This window comes from Lithobates pipiens, unplaced genomic scaffold (genome assembly GCF_037356315.1).
Source record: "Lithobates pipiens isolate NorthernLeopardFrog02 unplaced genomic scaffold, aLitPip1_a1.2 Scaffold_28, whole genome shotgun sequence".
In the NCBI taxonomy this organism is placed as follows: domain Eukaryota; kingdom Metazoa; phylum Chordata; class Amphibia; order Anura; family Ranidae; genus Lithobates; species Lithobates pipiens.
Window position 1 is genome coordinate 223,505,643 of NW_027507789.1, and position 15,740 is coordinate 223,521,382.

Genomic DNA, 15,740 nt, shown 5'->3' on the forward strand with positions numbered 1-15,740 from the left:
AGTCTTCAGGGTTGAGGAGATATCTGGGATCTTATAGACCCCAGATGTCTCCATAAAGAAGATCTGTCATCCTTATTTTTTTTTTTCCCCCGTCCAGGGTGGAGGTAAACAGAAGATCCAAAAAAATGTTTTTTTTTTAACTTTTGCTTTTAAAGGTAAAGGAAAGATTTGGGGTCTCCAGGGTAGAGGTGATATCTGGGGTCTTATAGACCCCAGATATCTCCATAAAGAGGACCTGTCATCCTCATAGTCTCTGTCATCCTCTATGGCAATCTTTCTCAATCTTTTCAACACAGAGGAACCCTTGAAATAGTTCTCCGGTCTCGGGGGAACCCCTGCTAAAAATTAGAAATCTACAACTCATGATACATTAGTGTGATGGTCAGTGGGAACTGGGAAGAATGGTGGGAACTTATCTGAGAGGCAGAAATTGCCCAATGCTGAAGGAACCCCTACAACCTCTGGAGGAACCCTGGTTGAGAATCACTGCTCTATGGCCTCGGAGGACCGCAGAAGATCAAAAAATTATTGGATTTGATCTTTTGCTTTTACAGGTAAAGGAAAGATTTGGGGTCTCCAGGGTAGAGGTGATATCTGGGGTCTTATAGACCCCAGATATCTCCATAAAGAGGACCTGTCATCCTCATAGTCTCTGTCATCCTCTATGGCAGCCTCTCAACCTTTTCAACACAGAGGAACCCTTGAAATAGTTCTCCGGTCTCGGGGGAACCCCATGCTAAAAATTAGAGATCTACAACTTATGATACATTAGTGTGATGGTCATTGGGAAGAATGGTCCTCACACTTGTGGTCAGTGGGAAGAATGGTCCTCACACTTGTGGTCAGTGGGAAGAATGGTCCTCACACTTGTGGTCAGTGGGAAGAATGGTCCTCACACTTGTGGTCAGTGGGAAGAATGGTCCTCACACTTGTGGTCAGTGGGAAGAATGGTCCTCACACTTGTGGTCAGTGGGAAGAATGGTCCTCACACTTGTGGTCAGTGGGAAGAATGGTCCTCACACTTGTGGTCAGTGGGAAGAATGGTCCTCACACTTGTGGTCATTGGGAAGAATGGTCCTTACACTTGTGGTTATTGGGAAGAATGGTCCTTACACTTGTGGTCATTGGGAAGAATGGTCCTCACACTTGTGGTCATTGGGAAGAATGGTCCTCACACTTGTGGTCATTGGGAAGAATGGTCCTCACACTTGTGGTCAGTGGGAAGAATGGTCCTCACACTTGTGGTCATTGGGAAGAATGGTCCTTACACTTGTGGTTATTGGGAAGAATGGTCCTTACACTTGTGGTCAGTGGTAAGAACGGTCCTTACACTTGTGGTCATTGGGAAGAATTACCTCCTTACAGATGGCTAAAAAGATCAATGGTGTCAGTGGGAACTTATCTGAGAGGCAGAAATTGCCCAATGCTGAAGGAACCCCTAGCAACCTTTGGAGGAACCCTGGTTGAGAATCACTGCTCTATGGCCTCGGAGGACCGCAGAAGATCAAAAAATTATTGGTTTTGATCTTTTGCTTTTACAGGTAAAGGAAAGATTTGGGGTCTCCAGGGTAGAGCTGATATCTGGGGTCTTATAGACTCCAGATGTCTCCATAAAGAGGACCTGTCATTCTTTTTTAAGCTTTAAAAAGGAAAAAGGAGAGAATTGGGGTCTCCGATATAGAGGATATATCTGGGGTCCTATAGACCCCCGGATGTCTCCATAAAGAGGACCTGTCATCCTTATCGTCTCTGATCACCTCTATGGCCTTGGAGGACCAGAGGGACGTCATCACATCACTTCCGGTCCAGGGTGGACTTGACGTTCGCCGACGGCCCGCGATTGCGGTGAGGAAAGGCAGAATGGGGATAAACAAGGCGTTTTCCTGTTCTGCCTAGCAACGTGACAGGGATCTACAGCTCCCTGTGATCGGGAGTAGTGATCTCTGTCATGTTGTAGTGAGCCCCTCCCCTCCTACAGTTAGAACACATCCAGGGAACACACTTAACCCCTACTGTTTAACCCCTTCCCTGCCAGTGTCATTTATACAGTAATCAGAGCTATTTGTAGCTCTGATCGCTGTATAAATGCATAGCTCCCAACTGTCCCTGATTTGGAGCAATGTCCCTCTGTCCCTCATTCCTCCTCATTTTGCTCTGACCTATATAGTTGCATATAAAATGCACTTTTTATCTATCAAAAAGTGTTTTCCAGCGCTAAACCTTTCATCTGATTTTCTAAATTGCTGCATTTGTAAATTCCAAAAGCCAATATAAAGGAAGAGTAGTGGTAAAAAAAAAAAAAAAAAAAGCCCTTGTGGGTTTAACCATTCTTTTTTTTTTTTTTTTTTTACAATTCTTCTCTAAGGGGGCGTGGCCGGGGGTGTGTCCTATGCTTGCATACTTTTTTCTGCTAGTTGTCCCTCATTCCCATCTCAAAAAGCTGGGAGGTATGCAAATGTCACCGGTCCCAAAATAGCCTCAAAAGTGTCCCATCTGTCCGCCGCAATGTCGCAGTCCCCATAAAAAAAATAAAAAATCGCAGATCGCCACCATTAACTAGTAAAAATAAAATAATAAAAATGCCATAGAACTATTCCCTATAACTTTTGCGCAAACCAATCAATATACTCTTATTGCATTTTTTTTTTTACCAAAAATATGTAGAAGAAGAATACGTATCGGCCTAAACTGAGAAAGAAATTATTTTTTTATATATTATAATTATATATATATATATATATATATATATATATATATATATATATATATATATATATATATATGTGTGAATGTATATTTTTTTTAGATTTTTTATATATATATATATATATATATATATATATATTTTTTTTTTGGGGATATTTATTATAGCAAAAAGTAAAGAAAATAGTTTTTTTTTTTTTTTTTTTTTAAATTTTCGGTCTTTTTTTGTTTATAGCACAAAAAATAAAAACCGCAGAGGTGATCAAATGGCATAAAAAAAAAGCTCTATTAGTGGGGAAAAAAGGACGTCAATTTTGTTTGTGCACAGCGTCACACAATCGCACAATTGTCAGCTACAACGGCGCAGTGCTGTATCGCAAAAAAAATGCTCTGGTCAGGAAGGGGGGGGGGGGGGGGCGGTAAATCCTTCCAGGGCTGAAGCGGTAAATAACGATTTTCTGGCTTGTTTAACAAAGTATGGGCAAGGAGCAGTAAACCCAGAATACTCAGAATATGTCAGAGATCGCCCCCTAGCAGGCCGCCTCGGGTTACTGCATTTGCACGTTCAGCGGTTTCTTGCTTTGTGCTTAGCAGACCTGCGCCCCCTACTGGGGAGAGGCCATTCCTGCATCCCCCCCCCCCCCGCCAGAGTGACACAAGTTGCCCTGGAGGTCCACTTTCTTATCACGCAGGAGGACAGTCATCTCCTGAAGGGAGAGCGGATTGAGATTTAGGAGGAGAAGGGGGGCGAGTGGAGGGGGGGGGGGGCAGAAAAATATGTGAAGTGTCACATTCTGACAGGCAGAAAATTAAAAACTCCGTCCTCGCGCATCCAAATGGCCTTTTAATTTTGATTTTTTTTTTTTTATTGTCTGGCGGTCTCGGCCCTTTCTGGTCGCGGCGACAAGTTGAATACGAGGCGGCCTAATGAATGGAGACAGCGAGTGACCCCCGAGGACAGGAGACGCAAAAATGACTCGCAAGACGTTAACGCTTTCACCGCCGCCGCCGCAGCGGCAAAATCCAGCACCGCCGCGCCGTACATCGAATACCCGACCTGGTCCGGTGGAGCGACTATTACAAACACAGACTTATCGTAAATCGCCAACGATCGCCGGTACCGGGGTGAAAAGGCTTCCTCTGGTTTCGCCGCACACTGTGAGCTCCTCACCATGCGCATTTCGAAGCCGCGGCAAGTCGGATAGAGCCCCGCACTCATTTCCTGGCTGGAGGACGTCATCTAGCCCAGTGATGGCGAACCTCGGCAGGACTACATTTCCCATGATGCTCAGGCACTCTGCGGTGTAGTGGAGCATCATGGGAAATGTAGTTGCAAAACATCTGGGGTGCCGAGGTTCGCCATCACTGATCTAAGCCCTTTTCGCTCCCCAGCCTGACTCTCATTCTCCCGCCCCCTTTCATTCATTGGATTTTAGTTCCGTCAATCATGCAGGCTGAGATGTGGGTGTTACCTATGCAAATCCAGCATTCATAAGAGCGCCCCCCACCTTGTCCAGACTGACACCCACCCATCCAAGGTATTTTGATATTTGCATAACTCCTCCCAAGGGTCAGCCCTCAGGAAGTTACGGACAGCGCCCCACTGGCCCCTCCCATCAGCACCATCTCTCAGCATCGCATAGAGAAGCGCAGAGACCCAGTGATGATGTCATTGGATCTAAAGTAAGGTATGTAGTAAAAATGGCAAAGGTAAAAATGTCATTGGTATGTTGATGGAGGAGGAGGAGGGAATGAGGAAAGGCAAAATTTAAGCAGAATAAACCTCAGTTTCAAGAAACATGTATCAATTTAAATGAATATATCAGTTCTGGGTGGAGTCGTCCTTTAAAGTTTAGGCTTCCAGGGCACAGCAATTTAAATATATTCCTCAATAGTCACAAAAGTTATAAAATCCACCTTGTGTGTATTAAATGCCTTTTCAAACCCAGATATTACCATGTAAAAGTAGCAGTGACATCATCACAGGGCTGTACATAGCCTGTGCAGAGAGCAAGGGGGCCCAGCAGGCTCCACCCACTACAGTTTGCCTGCAGAAAACTACAGGAGGGGAGGAGCCAAGATCAGTCACTCTGCACAAGGAGAGAGAGCAAAGCTGCGGGAGGGGCCAGCAGGCTCCACCCACTACAGGCTGCCTGCAGAACACTACAGGAGGGGGGTGGAGACAAGACCAGTCACCCTGCACAAGGAGAGAGAGCAGAGCTGTGGGAGGGGCCCCGCAGGCTCCACCCACTACAGACTGCAAAAAACTACAGGTGGGGGCGGAGACAAGACCAGTCACCCTGCACAAGGAGAGAGAGAGAGAGAGAGAGCAAAGCTGTGGGAGGGGCTCAGAAGGATCCACCCACTACAAGCAAGAAAACTAAGGGAGGGTGCGGAGACAAGACTGGTCACCCCGCACAAGGGGAGAGAGCAGAGCTGTGGGAGGGGCCAGCAGGCACCACCCACTACAGGCAGGGCCATCTTTAAAATTGATTGGACCCTGGGCAAAAAAATGCAATTTCGCTCTCCACCTGCTCTGGGACATACAATAAATAGCAGCTAGACTCAAAATCAGTTTACTGAATCAGATCAGGCTAGCGATTGTGATTGGTTGCCAGAGGTTAGAGTGTATCATTAATGCTCACTGACTGGTTGCTAGAGGTTACAGGAAACCTTACGGCTCACTGATTCGTTGCTAGAGGTTACAGCACATAATTTATGCTTGTTGATTGGTTGCTAGAGATTACTGTACATCAATACTGCCCACTGATTGGTTACTGCACATCATTACTGCTTACTGATTGGTTGCTGGAGGTTACAGCACATCATCTCCTCACCATCTGCACACCATGGACTGGGGAGGTGAGGGGACCCATTAATAGACAGAAAACTCCTAGGGATCCTAGGACTCATGGGATCAGTGGCAGTGCTGGGGGAGGGTGTGATCAATGGCAATGCTGATTTTTTTCTACCGACAACCAATATAAAGAGGAGTCTCAACACTGACCACTAATGTAAAAGGGGTTTACACTGACCACTAATGTAATAGGGGTTTACACTGACCACTAATGTAATAGAAGTTTACACTGACCACTAATGTAATAGAAGCATTCACAGTAACCATCAATGTAAGGAGGGATTTACACTGACCACCAATGTAAGGGGGACATTCACACTGGCCACTAGTGTGAATGAAAGGATTCTACACCAAGCCTCAATGTAATGAGAAGATTTACACTGACCACCAATGTAACTGATACATTTAGCCTACGTTTACATTTGTGTGTCGGGGACGCATGCAATATCGCTTTCCTGACACCACAGAAACGTGCTGCCATTTAGCAGATGCACAGCAGTGCCATTAATTGTTAATGACACCCTCCTGCATCTGCTCACATGTGCCTTGGCACCGTGTGATTTTGAAAAAGGGTTTGTTACGCATTTGTATCGCATAGAGCAGCCAACTGAAATAAATGGGCTGCCCTGCACGTGACCTCCCTCTTTATCCACCCGGTCAGTACACCGCCGCACCCCAAACCCCCCCCCATCCTCTCCACTCCAATCCCCCTCCCTTTTAACTCTGCCTCCTCTGCTCATTTTGCACCCACCTTCCTTACCTCCATACATCCCCTCCTTGCTCACCTGTGCACCCCAAACTGTAATTCCTTCTCTACCTACCTCTGCAGTCTGCACACCCCACACTACCCCCGCTCCCCCCCCCACCAATTTGCTTACCTTTCTAGAACAGGCTGATGTTAGGCTTAATGACCACAGTTGTAGGCAGGACTTTCAAGCATGGCCCTTTATCTCCCCAGTGGGCAGCATTCAAAATAGGTGATGGTGCATATGACCTCAGGGAGCATGATATACATATGAATACCACCTATATTTACATATGAAGGCTGCCAGTCCGCCACTATTTACATAACAATGCCGGTATTCACGTGTAAAAACGGGGTCTGCAGGTGAGTCATCAGTACACAATAGGGCAGAGCTGGGCAGCATTAGTAACAGAGCTTCACACCGAGATATCGGGACACATCACAGGACTAAAACCTCAAGGGACAAGGGAATTTAAACTGGGATAGTTGGAAAGTATGAGGCAGCTGCTTTGGGCCACCACAACGACAGGGCCCAGGGCAGCTGCCCCTTTTGCCCTGCCTTAAAGATGGCCCTGACTACAGGCTGCATGTACAAAACTACAGGAGGGGGCGGAGACAAGACCAGTGGCCCTGCACAAGGAGAGAGAGCAGAGCTGTGGGAGGGGCGCTATCAGGCTCCACCCACTACAGACTGCAGAAAACTACAGGAGGGGGGTGGAGACAAGACCAGTCATTCTGCACAAAGAGAGAGAGAGAAGAGCTGTGGGAGGGGTCCTGCAGGCTCTGCCCACTACAGAAAACTACAGGAGGGGCGGAGACAAGACCAGTCCCCCTGCACAAGGAGAGAGAGCAGAGCTGTGGGAGGGGCCCACAGGCTCCACCCACTACAGACTGCAGAAAACGACAGGAGGGGGCGGAGACAAGACCAGTCACCCTGCACAAGGCGAGAGAGCAGAGCTGTGGGAGGGGCCCACAGGCTCCACCCACTACAGACTGCAGAAAACTACAGGAGGGGGCGGAGACAAGACCAGTCACCCTGCACAAGGAGAGAGAGAGCAGCAGTGGGTGGTCTTTATTACAGGAAGTCTCACACTGGATTACAGCACAGATTTGGAAGAAATACACAATTCACACCGATATTCCAGGAAGAAGATGCATGACGAAGGAATCTGGAAAATATTTGCATATCTCCGGAGTTCAACTTTGAATTACACTTTTCTCTTTCAAGTCAGGTTAGTTTCCATTAATAACAGTGCGTGCCAACAGTGCCCTCTGGTGTCCATTTCATATACTGCACATGGTCCTACTGCATGACCGGAAGACACACAAATCATTCCTCATTCCGTTATATTCTCAGCGAAGGGCCGGGGCTTTTCTTTACTAGGAAATCTTAGCATGAGAACTTCTTAGTCAGTTACTGGCCTTACCTTTCTATGGTCAGCTCAAGGAGAACCTGAAAGCTAACCAATGGAGTGCAGAGGGACCAGAGTTCTTGGGTTCACCTCTATGGTTTTCCTTCACTCAATGTCTTGTGGTCCGAGGGCCACATGCGGCCCTTTGGTATATGATGTGTGCCCTCGGACCTCAGCAGTCTGTATTGGGAACATTGATTAGGGTGCATTGATCTCTATTAGCCTCATGTAACATCTTCCCAGTTTGGTATTGTCTTCTGCAGCATCTCCCCACCCAACAAAGTATCCTGCCCCCACTCTCTGACCCCCATCTCCTCTATTAGGTCTGCAGTCTCTGACACTCCTCTCCAGCATTACATATATTGGACATCATGGGGAACGGGACGTGATTTTGCATTGAAGTCAATAGGGGGCGTTTTTGCATTGACGTTAATGGAGTGCAATTTTGCATCGAAGTCAATAGGGGGCGTTTTTGCATTGAAGTCAATAGGGGGCGTTTTTGCATTGACGTTAATGGAGTGCGATATTGGATTGAAGTCAACAGGGGGGGGGCGTTTTTGCATTGAAGTAAATGGAGTGCGATTTTGCATCGAAGTCAATAGGGGGCATTTTAAGATTGAAGTCAATGGCACACAATTTTGCATTAAAGTCATGCCATTGTTGGCACCTTTTCTTTTTCTATCGGCAAAACGCCCAATAACCCTATTTTTCAGCCACTAGTATTCGGCAGCCGATATAGTGGTGCATCCCCAATGAAAAGGGGCCGGGCTCAGCCCTTCCTTCTCTGAACTGGCATTGAAGTCAATGGAGTGCAATTTTGGATTGAAGTCAATAGGGGGCGTTTTTGCATTGAAGTAAATGGAGTGCGATTTTGCATCAAAGCCAATAGGGGGCGTTTTTGCATTGAAGTCAATGGAACACAATTTTGCATTAAAGTCATGCCATTGTTGGCACCTTTTCTTTTTCTATCGGCAAAACACCCAATAACCCTATTTTTCAGCCACTAGTATTCGGCGGCTGATATATTGGTGCATCACTAATGAAAACGGGCTGGGCTCAGCCCTTCCTTCTCTGAACTGGCCGCTCAGCTGTTGGCTAATTGCCAGCTCCCGTCTCTCTCCACAGTTATTTAGCTGTTGATGATATCCTGCTCATCAGTCCTGACTACTTAAGCCGTTCAGTCTAGAGGAGCTCTGCCTTCACTTTGGTCAACATCACAGAGACGCTCGCCTGCGATCCTGTTCAAGACTTGCTTTGCTGACATCCGTTCTGGCTCCAGATCCTGCTTGCTGTTCCACTACATTGATCCCTGACTTCCGGCTTGGCTGACTACCCGTTCCGGTTACTGAACTCCTGGCTATGTTTTGACTACGTTTGTTCTTTTTAATTTTATTATTAAACAAGTGCGATTTAACTATATTTTTGTTTGGGCCCGATTTCATGGTTTCTGACACAGTAACAAATAGGACAAAAATGTAGTAGTACTAGAAATACCGTATATACTCGAGTATAGGCCGACCCGAATATAAGCCGAGGCCCCCAATTTACCCCCAAAAAACTGGAAAACTTATTGACTCGTGTATAAGCCGAGGGTGAGACATGGCTGTCCATCCCTGTGTGTCCGTCCATCCCTGTGTGTGTGTCCGTCCATCCATCCCTGTGTGTGTGTCCATCCATCCATCCATCCATCCATCCCTGTGTGTCCGTCCATCCATCCCTGTGTGTGTGTGTGTGTGTGTGTGTGTGTATTCATCCATCCATCCATCCCTGTGTGTGTGTGTGTGTGTGTGTGTATCCATCCATCCATCCCTGTGTGTGTGTGTGTGTGTGTGTGTGTGTGTGTGTGTGTGTGTGTGTGTGTGTGTGTGTGTGTGTGTGTGTGTGTGTGTGTGTGTGTGTGTCCGTGCAGCCTTGTGTGTGTGTCCAGCCTACCTGTGTCCCAAGCCTCCGTCCCGAGCCGCCGTCGTCCCGAGCCTCCTCTGTCCCGTGCCTCCTCTGTCCCGTGCCTCCTCTGTCCCGTGCCTCCTCTGTCCCGTGCCTCCTCTGTCCCGTGCCTCCTCCGTCCCGTGCCTCCTCCGTCCCGTGCCTCCTCTGTCCCGAGCCTCCTCTGTCCCGTGCCTCCTCTGTCCCGAGCCTCCTCTGTCCCGTGCCTCCTCTGTCCCGTGCCTCCTCTGTCCCGTGCCTCCTCTGTCCCGTGCCTCCTCCGTCCCGTGCCTCCTCCGTCCCGTGCCTCCTCCGTCCCGTGTCGTGCCGATGGATCGCCGCTCTTCTCGGCGGCCATTCTACGATTCAAAAGCTGCGCCTCCGTCCTCCGCCTGTGATAGGCGGAACACTCAATTTCCCAGCAGCCTGTGTTCCACCTATCACGGACATCCTCTCATACTCGTCCGTAGTATGAGAATGAACGGATGTCCGTGATAGGCGGAACACTGACTGCTGGGAAATTCAGTGTTCCGCCTATCACAGGCGGAGGCGGAGAAGGAGGCGCGGCTTTTGAATTTTAATGTCCGCCGTCTGTCTGCTCGATACGCTGATCGAGCAGTCAGACAGCGGTGACTCGAGTATAAGCCGAGGGGGCACTTTCAGCCTCAAAAAAGAGGCTGAAAATCTCGGCTTATACTCGAGTATATACGGTAATAATAATAAAAATAAATAAATGAAATTTTATATATATATATATATATATATATATATATATATATATATATATATGTAAAAATATATACTTGTGCTAAAAATTTACCTGTAACTAAAAACAGCGATGAAGATCACCAGAACAGTTAATTAAACCCAATAATATGAAATAATATGAGTGTTATACAATTAAAAAAAAGGAAAAACCATGAATAATTATATGTGACAAAAACGTGAAAATAAATCCTGGAGCCAGGCTGAAAACATCAGAGGGGGAACGATTCCCGAAGTGCCCTCTCAATCCGGGAACTCACATACGCCACTCACATGGAACCCACAAGAGAAAGCCTCAACATAGCATAATTCCGTATCAGGGAAGTCATTTGGATCAAACTCACCATCTTCCTGCGGAAAAACGCACACAAGATCGGCACACGCACATTTGCGGCCCTACTGAGAGGCGAGTGCGCACCAACACGCGCATAACGTGAGATCCCTGACCAGCCTATAAAAGGATCCTTAGCACACAGACAAGTTGCTGGTTTGTCTCCTCAGCTCACCTGTTGTTCCTCTGCTTCCTGTTCCTGTTGACCACTTCCTGTTGTGACCCGGATTGTCTGAAGACTAGGCTGATTCTCTCCTGACCTGACCCCTGGCTGGTTTAACGGACTTCCTGCTCTTAGCCTTGCTGGCTCCCAGCCTGATAACTGTGTTTGACCCTCGGCCTGCCTCTGGATTATCCTCTGTCTGCTGCCCTTACATAGTTGCCAACATTGTAAAAAAAAAATTCAGGACACTTTTTGGCAGCGGGCGGAGTCGTGGTATAATTAGGGGGCGGGGCATGCGTTTACAGGTGTGGCATAGGAAAAGGTAAAAATGTGGCGTGCGCAGCGGGGCGGAAAATGGGCGTGGTTTACGTAAAATGGTGGGCGTGGCTTACATGGGCGTGGCTCAAAGAGGTGTGGTTAGAGTCTGAGATGAATGCGGGATGGAGAGGGAAAGGAGGGGGATGGAGAGAGGGAAGGGGGGGGGGAGAGGGAAAGGAGGGACAGCAGCCCCCCGATCCTACACCACAATAGCAATATGTGTTTTCCAGAGTTTGACAATCAGCAGATAAATATACATTGTAATATGAAATGAAATCATTCCACTCACCATAATGCCGAATCAGTGGTAGCCCTGAGCGCGTCACTAGTCACGTTGCCTGCCACCAGATGCCATCAGGTGTCCCAAGCGGAGAATGTCCTTACATCAGGTGCCCCATCAGAGGTACCTTCCTCACATCTGTGTCCATCAGCGGAGCCCCTCCTTACATCTGGTGCCCCTCTGACATCCACAGATCGCCCCCCCACATCCTGCACAGACCTGCCCCCACATACTCCACAGACCGGCCCCCACATCTCCAGACTGGCCCCCGACATACCACTGACCCCCGACATCCACAGACTGGCCCCCAACATCCACAAACTGGCCCCCCACATCCACAGACTGGCCCCCCACATCCACAGACTGGCCCCCGACATACGACTGGCCCCCACGTCCACAGACTGGCCCCCACGTCCACAGACTGGCCCCCGACATACCACTGGCCCCCACATTCACAGACTGGCCCCCACGTCCACAGACTGGCCCCCCACATTCACAGACTGGCCCCCGACATACCACTGGCCCCCACATCCACAGACTGGCCCCCCACATTCACATACCATGACTGTCACTGGCCCCTGACATACCACTGGCCCCCACATTCACAGACTGGCCCCCGACATCCACATACCATGACTATTTTTCACTGGCCCCCAACATCCGACTGGCCCCCGCCCCGACATCCACATTGTAGACTGGCCCCCGACATGCCGTCGTTGCCGCGCGCAGATGACCGTGGCGCCGCCCATCGCCCTTTACACTTACTGACACAAACACACACTAGCAGCGGGGGTGGGCGGTGCCACAGGTGTAGACCAACTTCTGGTCTTCTTAAAAATGGCGGCCGGCGGAGACATTTTCTCCGCCGGCCGCCGACCTCTAGCGGCCGGCGGCAAAAAAACGGGAAATTCAATTTCCCGGGACAAACCGAATTTCGCGGGACATTTCCTGGGACAAAATTAATTCGGGACAAATGTCCTAATCGCGGGAATGTCCCACGAAATTCGGGACAGTTGGCAACTATGCCCTTAGCTTTGCTGGCTCCTGGACTGATACCTGTGTTTGACCCTCGGCCTGCCTCTGGATTAACCTCTGTCTGCTGCCCTTAGGTTTGCTGGCTCCCGGACTGATACCTGTGTTTGACCCTCGGCCTGCCTCTGGATTATCCTCTGTCTTCTACACTTAGCATTGCTGGCTCCCGGACTGATACCTGTGTTTGACCCTCGGCCTGCCTCTGTATTATCCTCTGCACTCAGCCTTGCTGGCTCCTGGACTGATTACTTGTGTTTGACCCTCGGCCTGTTTCTGCACTTTTCTTACCTGTTTTACAGACTTGCTCGCTACTTACCTTCTGGTCTGGTCAATCCTGCACGAGCCCTCTTCCAGACCTTCACGCACGTCAGGTATCTCGCTGGAGGCTTGTGCTTCTTGGTGCAATCCACTCCCTGTATCACCTCCCAGGGGTGGTGTGCGCTAAGTTTCGCAACAGCCACCGCTCTCTGCATCTTGGCCTCGGTGATTACCTCTTTGCTGATGAACAACTTTTAGTAAAAGGTTAAAAGTACACAGTGTTGAAATAAGTAACAGCAAAAATAGCCGGCCGGCTAAAACATGGACGCCTGTCCACTGAAACACTGGTACGCGGTGACGTCAGCATGTCATCTCCTCCCGACGTACGTTTCGTCAAACCACTGACATCGTTCCCCATAACACCCAATTTGCTGTTATCGCTCTCACTCTCTCATACTGGTCACTGGAAGTTCAACATGGCACCTCATGGCAAAGAACTCTCTGAGGATCTGAAAAAAATAATTGTTGCTCTACATAAAGATGGCCTAGGCTATGAGAAGATTGCCAAGACCCTGAAACTGAGCTGCAGCACGATGGCCAAGACCATACAGCGGTATAACAGGACAGGTTCCCCTCAGAACAGGCCTCGCCATGGTCCACCAAAGAAGTTGAGGTCACGTGCTCAGCGTCATATCCAGAGGTTGTCTTTGGGAAATAGACGTATGAGTGCTGCCAGCATTGCTGCAGAGGTTGTAGGGGTGGGGAGGAGTCAGCCTATCAGGGCTCAGACCATACGCCACACACTGCATCAAATTGGTCTGCATGGCTGTCATCCCAGAAGGAAGCCTCTTCTAAAGATGATGCACAAGAAAGACCACAAACAGTTTGCTGAAGACAAGCAGACTAAGGAGATGGATTACTGGAACCATGTCCTGTGGTCTGATGAGACCAAGATAAACGTATTTGGTGTCAGATGGTGTCAGGCGTGTGTGGGGGCAACCAGGTGAGGAGGACAAAGACAAGTGTGTCTTGTCTACAGTCAGGCATGGTGGTGGGGGTGTCATGGTCTGGGGCTGCATGAGTGCTGCCGGCACTGGGGGGCTACAGATCATTGAGGGGACCATGAATGCCAACATGTACTGTGACATACTGAAGCAGAGCATGATCCCCTCCCTTCAGAGACTGGACCGCAGGGCAGTATTCCAACATGATAACCACCCCAAACACACCTCCAACACCACCACTGCCTTACTAAAGAAGCTGAGGGTAAAGGTGATGGACTGGCCAAGCATGTCTCCAGACCTAAACCCTATTGATCATCTGTGGGACATCCTCAAATGGAAGGTGGAGGAGGGGAAGGTCTCCAACATCCACCAGCTCTGTGATGTCATCATGGGGGAGGGGAAGAGGACTCCGGTGGTGACCTGTGAAGCTCTGGTGACCTCCATGCCCAAGAGGGTGAAGGCAGTGCTGGAAAATAATGGCGGCCACACAAAATATTGACACTTTGGGCCCAATTTGGACATTTTCACTTAGGGGCGTACTGACTTTTGTTGCCAGCGGTTTAGACATTAATGGCTGTGTGTTGAGTTATTTTGAGGGGACAGGAAATTTACACTGTTATACAAGCTGTACACTCACTACTTTACATTGTAGACAAGTGTCATTTCTTCAGTGTTGTCACATGAAAAGAGAGAAGAAAAGATGTAATATATTCATATATATGAGTGTCATGCCTCTTTAAGAAATGAAGCCAGCAGTGACCCATTCCCTAAAACCAGAGCCCCCCCCCCCCCCCCTGCTTATCACATGACCCCCCCCCCCCACATTATGTCCAGATATGGTCTTCATTTTATTCTTGTAGGAAGGGAAGGTTCCCATTACAGTATACAGATGATCTTCTTGTCTTGGACACCAGGGGGAGTCACTGAGCTGTGTCTGGTTTTAATCAATGCATTAGACTTTGTATATGTCTCAGTGTGGGGTATACAGCATTCTCCACATATCATCTGTATACAAAGAGCACTGAGAACACGTGGCCGTTCCCTCTCTTTGGTTTTTAGTACATTGTTTGTGTGGATAAATGTTACTTTGTTTACTTATTATTATTACCTCCTAAAGTCAAAGATTTAAATCAAACCTCCTAAAGATATAAAAGTCACAAATGAAACCAGCTTCGGGGTTCATGAATACATCATTATATGTATTTTTATTTTATTTTCTACAAGCAGCGGAAGTACCTGCGTTTGGATCATTAGCCTTCTGAAGTCCCGGTACAGCAGAGCCCAGACTGGAAGAAGCAGTCGCGCTGACAGAAGGAGAGAGCGGAGTGGTTCGTCAGTCAGCTGCTTCTTGTTTTCACTGTCCACACATAGGCTGCGGGCGTGACAAGACCTGTATCCACTTCAATACCGGGCACTTTCACCCCCTTCCTGCCCAGGCCGATTTTCAGCTTTCGCACTTTGAATGACAATTGGGCGGTCATACAACGCTGTACACATAGGACATTTTATCTTTTTTTTTTCTCACACAAATAGAGCTTTCTTTTGGTGCTATTTAATCACTACTGGGGTTTTTTTTTTTTTTGCTAAACAAAAAAAGACCGAACGTTTTAACAAAAAAAAAAAAAAAAGTTTTTCGTTGTGTCTGTTATCAAATTTTGTAAATAAATAAATTTGTCTCCTTCACTGATGTGTGCTGATCGGGTGGCACTGATGAGGAGGCACTAATATGCAGCAGTGATGGGCACTGATAGGCGGCACTGGTACGCAGCAGTGATGGGCACTGATTGGCGGCACTGGTAGGCAGCAGTGATGGGCACTGATTGGCGGCACCAATGGGCACTTATAGGCAGCAGTGATGGGCACTGATAGGCGGAACTGATAGGCAACACTGATGGGCACTGATAGGCAGAAGTAATGGGCACTGTTAGGTGGCACGGGTGGGCACTTAT

At 48.3% G+C, this 15,740-nt stretch overlaps 1 long non-coding RNA gene across 1 annotated transcript in view; it reads right to left on the reverse strand.

Moving 5' to 3' along the window:
- The window catches only part of LOC143934947 (uncharacterized), a 31,648-nt gene extending 20,761 nt beyond the window's left edge, over positions 1–10,887 (reverse strand). Inside the window, exon 1 of the long non-coding RNA XR_013263446.1 lies at positions 10,750–10,887. This is a non-coding gene — a long non-coding RNA (uncharacterized LOC143934947). The remainder of the gene's footprint in view (positions 1–10,749) is intronic.
- Between the last annotated feature and the right edge of the window lie 4,853 nt (positions 10,888–15,740).